This window comes from Spodoptera frugiperda, chromosome 13 (assembly GCF_023101765.2).
Source record: "Spodoptera frugiperda isolate SF20-4 chromosome 13, AGI-APGP_CSIRO_Sfru_2.0, whole genome shotgun sequence".
NCBI lineage: Eukaryota > Metazoa > Arthropoda > Insecta > Lepidoptera > Noctuidae > Spodoptera > Spodoptera frugiperda.
In genome coordinates, this window is record NC_064224.1 from 9,182,778 (window position 1) to 9,188,777 (window position 6,000).

Here is a 6,000-nt window from a genome sequence, read left to right on the forward strand (position 1 = left end):
GTATCTATCCAATAATTCTTACAAAAACAAAGCGATGTCTAACTAAATCTCTTGATTTTACTTCGGAAAAGGAAAAAAGCGGATCCTCCTTGTCAGTCGTAACTCCATAATCTCTTTCTAGTTTTATCTATTTTTTTACGGAAAACTTTTGTCGCGGAGACGTTGAAGATAAATTTAAATATATGTGTGTTTTTATCTCGAAACACAAGTTCTCTGTTAGGACTGTTTTAGATATTAGATTTGAACTTAAGTAGAGGCTTTTGGTTGTACGAACTTGGTTCAGTTATAGGGTGCAAAATGTCTGTTTTGTGTCTATTTTATGAGAGCCACGCTTCGGCACGAATGGGCCGGCTCGACCGGAGTGATACCACGGTCTCGCAGAAAACCGACGTGAAGCAACGCTTGCGTTGTGTTTCGTTGTGTGAGTGAGGTTATCAGAGGACCAATTCCGCCATTTTCAATCCCCGATTCCCCAACAACCCTTAAATTAATAACTCTCAAAAGGTCGGCAATGCACTAGTAACTCTGGTGTTTCAGGTGTCCATGGGCGGCGGTGATTGCTCACCATCAGGCGATTCGTCTGCTCGTTAACCGATTCATAACATAAAAAATCGACTAGGTCATTCAAAGCTTATCTTCTCATCCCTAGCACAGAAAACGAGAACCAACTACTTCTATCAATATCAGATCTACCAAACGTTGTGTTTTCACACTACAGAACAAGACATCCAATATTAACAACCATATTTTAAGTTGATAGTTGATACCAAAGTTAAATAAGCTAGGAAGATATACCGTTCAAAGTAAAATACTTATGACACACGGAAATTGCAAGCTCGCTGTACTGTCTAAAATCTAGGTGAAGTTTACAACGACGACCTATCTCTAGGTACCTGCATATCATTTCCAAGTTTAAACTTGTCCTGGTGTTAATATCATCTGCAATATTTGTTAACAGGGCCGGATTGTATATTTGTGGGCCCCTTGTTGATGGGTGGGCCCCTTTTTGTCGACAAAAATTAATGAATGAGTTAATTTGGTTTTGTAGGAGAATAATGAAAAACCGTCATATTTGTCATGCTTATATGGCGATATTGCATGTGTTGTCAATAGATGAGGTATAGCATGACCAGAAGTATCTTAATTTATGGTGACTTAACGGAGATCTTACAATGCCTGTCAAGCGTGGGGATTATCGTAAACCTCCGCTTAAGGGAGACTTTGGTTTATTCCATACTAGCAAGTTTCGCATGGGTGCAATGGTGATATATTATGTATGTATCATACATATAAACCGTTCTCTTAAATCACTCTATCTATTAACAAATCGCATCAAAATCCATTGCGTAGTTTTAAAGATTTAAGCATACAAAGGCACAGGGACAGAGAAAGCGGCTTTGTTTTATACTATGTAGTGATTTTGGCTGATAAGATAAACTTCATAGATGTTCTATGTTAACACATGTGACTTTAGAACTGAAGATATGAGTATGTAAATAGCTTTAGACAGACAAACGGTCCTGTAGTCGTCTGCATTCTAACTTATAACGTGTGGCTCAGCTGCGGAGCCGGCAGCTGATACTCTCGTCATGGAATAAAGAATAGATGCCTTTAAAATATTTGAAAAAGCTGTTAAAATTAACCCTCCTATGTAGAAGATTTTTTTTTTTTTTTTTGAGGGGGGAAAATCATCCAATGACTTCTCCCGCCTTGGGCGAGGCGAGAGCGAGTGTCAGACTCTTACTGACTAAAAACCACCCCGTTCCTTCTCCTGCTTTTCGAGCCGGAGCCCCGGTAAACCCGCTAGGTAGTCCGCAGCTCCGGATCAGTCCTATGTAGAGGATGCCGTGATGATAAAAATATGAGACCTGTAAGAAACTTTGTGACCGTTTCCACCGATACTAAGCTATGTAATGATTGGAGATGTATCGATAGTAGGGAAGCCATGCGTAGCACACATCCATACCACGCATCCTTAGCACGCATCTTTCTATATAAGACATTGCTTAGCTTAGTCCGTTTCCATCAGTGCTAAGCTATGTGTACCAATAAATATTATTGGTGGAAGCCAAACGTACGAACAACGTAGCATAACACATCTCTAGTGGAAAAGCAATCAAACAGAGAAGTTGTTTTGATTTCTAACAAACGGGTTATATACGGGTACCTTAACAGTAATGCGGATGGGAAGACAAACGCAACGTGTGCGTTATCGGGACGTCAACGATAACGATTGGGTGCATCGATAGTGCAGCTGCTGCACTTTCTGCTAGATACATGTGTCTATTGACGGAGATAGACCTATCGTTCTTGCTACGTTATTTTTGGCTATCGCAAAAATTCTGTGTGGATTGTTAGAGGAAACTTTGGTACAGTTAAACAGTCAGAAGAAAAATATTTTTTCTGTATCGTGATCAAAAACCGTACATGATAATAACTAATTACAATTTTATACTTATTAATTACTAGCTTTGCTGCTTCGCTGCTTCTGCCGGCCCGCGTTCCTGTGGCATAAAAAGTATCCTATCACCCGAGTCAGCTCATACACTGTCTTAGTTTATTTCGTCCATCACATGTACACCTCCCAGCTTTAAACAGAAAGGAGTGGAAGAAGGGCCTTTGCCGTGCAATGGGACGATCATGGCTGAAATCTAAATCTACATATACACCACACAAATAAAACACACCAAGACAATTTTAACAATTTTTAATACGTTCACAATTTTTATGGGTTTAATTTCAAATTTCACAATAACAAAGAAATCACATTTACTTTGCAATTAATTACATTTCAAAACTTACATTTTTTTTTTACAAACCATGTAATATTAAATTTCGAGCTTAGTTTTACTCGTACTTATTTGTGAGCTTAGGAATTACTGCTTATTTTCTCCTCCTCCTTTTAAATTTCTAATATCAAACCAAGGCACCAACGCCAATAAATGGGCTTACAAGAATCGGTAGAAGAAAAAATCACATGTTTCTTATAATCTTATACTTTTAGCTGAAAATAGTTTATTATTTTATCTATCTGAGCTTAGTGTTTGCTGATAAAGTGAGCTTACATTATTTACATAATTTGTTTCATTCACGAATTTTTCTCTACATATTTTCTGATATTATTAACTTGTCTCTTCTGTTCTTTTCAAATTAATTTTCTTCTGAATCCAATCCAGTATTACCATTAAAGTAATAGTAGGTATTCTAGGATAGTCAACACAGCTTTTGAGAACAAATAATCAACAGGCAAATATCTTGAAGTTTTGTTCTAGTCGTCGTAATTTATGCTCATTTCTACTAACTTATCGTCCATAACCAAATTAAAACAGCAATCCCAACAAGGACAGCACGAAACAAATGGGCTTATAAGTAGCGGTAGGATTACAAAACACATTTATACTTGAAGCTGAAATCTATTACCATTTCTTTTAAACTAAGCTTAATCTGTTCTCTGTGTGTGAAACTGAGCTTAGTTTTTACGTTATTGGCGTTACTAGTCTTAAACTGAGCTTACTTTTTACGTTACTCGTTTTATTAACGACGTTTTTTAATTATTATAACCTTGTTATTTCTTTTCCTTTTTTAATAGAGTTGCATTTGATCGCTCTTCAAGATTTTCGTTTGGGTACCAGAGTATATACCAGCACGGCAGAATTGAAATGCAGCTTGGGCAGCAGAGCGGTATACAAATGATCCAGGGACATATAAATACGAACGGTACCCACCAGAGTGCACACATTTAATTTTTTAATTGATTTTACTGTTAATTTTACAAATTCGTTTCGAAACTTTATTTATTGTTTAGAATGACAGTGTCATTTTTGACTTCGTTAGTAGTGGAGCATGGAGGTGAAACGAGCTCCATTATTCGGTACCAAAGAGTATAATAAGTATAGGGGAAGTGGGTACGTGGGAAGTGGGAACTGTTCTATATTTTGAGCTAGTATTAAACTTTGGTCAATCTCAAATATTTTATAGTACTCAAGCTTTTGATAAACCAAACCTTCAAGAAAAGAGCATACTCCTTTTTAAAAAGGCCGGCAATGCACCTGTGATGTTGCGTGTGTCCATGGGCGGCGCTGATCGCTTACCATCAGGTGACTCGTTTGCTCGTACGCCTCCTATTCCATAAAAAAATCATCACAGGACACTGTAGAATCAGTAAAAGTCAAATCAATTTGAAACATATTTAATAAACATTGAAATCGTGAGCTCAGCAACATCATTAATAGTTTCTTGTAGGAAAGTCACTATATCGGGAATATTTATGCTTAACTCTGTGTAATGAGCGATTATATCGTGGACTTTATTTATAAGCTAACTAGCAAACTCGGCCAACTCCGCTTCGCCACCAATGATTTCTCTTGACTTCCTGCTTTTCTTTTGAAATGTTTCCTGAATTTTCTTTGCTATAAACCTCACAGAGCCCGAGATCTTTCCAACGAATGCAAAACCGTGGAATTCTGTTCGTGCGTTCTGGAGTTATAGCGTCAGGAAGGGAAACCCGACTTATTTTTATATTATAGATTTGTAAATTATGCCACAGGTTGGCATTTGCATATAATTTCATCATTTAAAGTATTAGCATCCTTATCATCATTGTTCTCGCAGCATGAGATGCAACGTGGACATATTACAGGGAAGCATGCAACTATGGGCACAAGGATTAAAGGAAAGAACGGAAAGGGATTAATACAACACATAAGGTAACTAAAACTAAGCTCGAATTTACTAAGCTTACTTTTTACAAATTTCTGCTTGTTTAATTGTTTGAGCTTAGTTTTTACTCTTTAATTTTCGTGTCTATCTCGTTCGGGTTACCTTTTTCGTATGGTATCTCTTCTGGTATGGCCCAGTTTGTGCAACAATAGCAGCAAGGGATGCAGGATATAAGTGGACTTATAAGTAGTGGGAGGAATGTAATGAAGCACATGCGATCACTCTTAGATTTCTTTCTTTTCCTTTCTTCTGAATTTGAGCTTGGTTCCTTTGAAAACATTAAAACGAAGCTTAGTTTTCTATTTTACTTAAATATATCAAGCTTGTTTTAGCGATTATAATGGATTCTACCATCAATTTTGAGTATTATTCTCATAAAGATCTTTTACAGACTTTTCGAAAATGTCGAATGTATTGAAGAAGTCGATTTGTAATGAATTATTTAAATACACTTGTAATTTTAATTTGTTTTGATTATTTTTGAGATATACTACACGTGGAGATTTGACAAATATATGATCTTTGGTCATCATAGGTAATGTGTAATGTCATATTTTAACCAAGTAAATATAAAGAAGGTTGCCTTTATATTGAGATGCCTTTTGGTTTTCTGATTGGTACATTTGATATAAGAAGGTACATACTAAGGATGCTTTTAGGTAGAGAAAGCCCCAAAGACCAAAAGTGAATGTTACGAGGCCTATATTCAAAATGGAAATTCCAAAAAAAATATAAGGCAGTAATATACTGAGTGCAGTATTAAAAATATCCTATTACACGGTACTTACAAGATAAAGTAAAGTAACAAATTGCAAGTATGCTACCCGGGACCTAGGTATATAATTGTAAACCCACACAGAAAAATTACTTCAGTAAATTACCAACAAGGAAACAAAATAAAACGAAAGAAATACACACAAAAATACAATTTAATCGAAAAAGTAAATACAGGCAAGGGTCAGTCGGTACAGACTCAAATACAAAATACAATACAATACAGAATTCATATTACAGCTTTAAGTAGACAGAAGAAACAACTATTATAATATAAATAGTCAGTCTTTGATACCTTGGTATGATGATGTTGAGCCATCAATGAATTCCTTTGTAGTTTAAGGATCAGTAGCAATCCATTCTACCACCTCTGCAGCTGTTGTAGCCGCTGTACCCATGGGCTCTGCAGCACTCGTCCTTTTCAGGGTCGATACGGGAGCAGACCTGGTCACAAGGTCCCACCCGAACAGCTCCGATGGAGACCAGCATCACAAAGGCGATGAGGAC

At 36.7% G+C, this 6,000-nt stretch overlaps 1 long non-coding RNA gene across 1 annotated transcript; it reads right to left on the reverse strand.

Annotated features, from left to right (window-relative positions):
* Positions 1 to 4,173: 4,173 nt before the first annotated feature.
* On the reverse strand, positions 4,174 to 5,777 carry LOC126911325 (uncharacterized). Its single transcript, XR_007705843.1, has 2 exons — positions 5,071 to 5,777; positions 4,174 to 4,987 (listed from the first exon to the last, which is right to left on the reverse strand). It is a non-coding gene; the product is annotated as an uncharacterized LOC126911325 (long non-coding RNA).
* Positions 5,778 to 6,000: the final 223 nt, after the last annotated feature.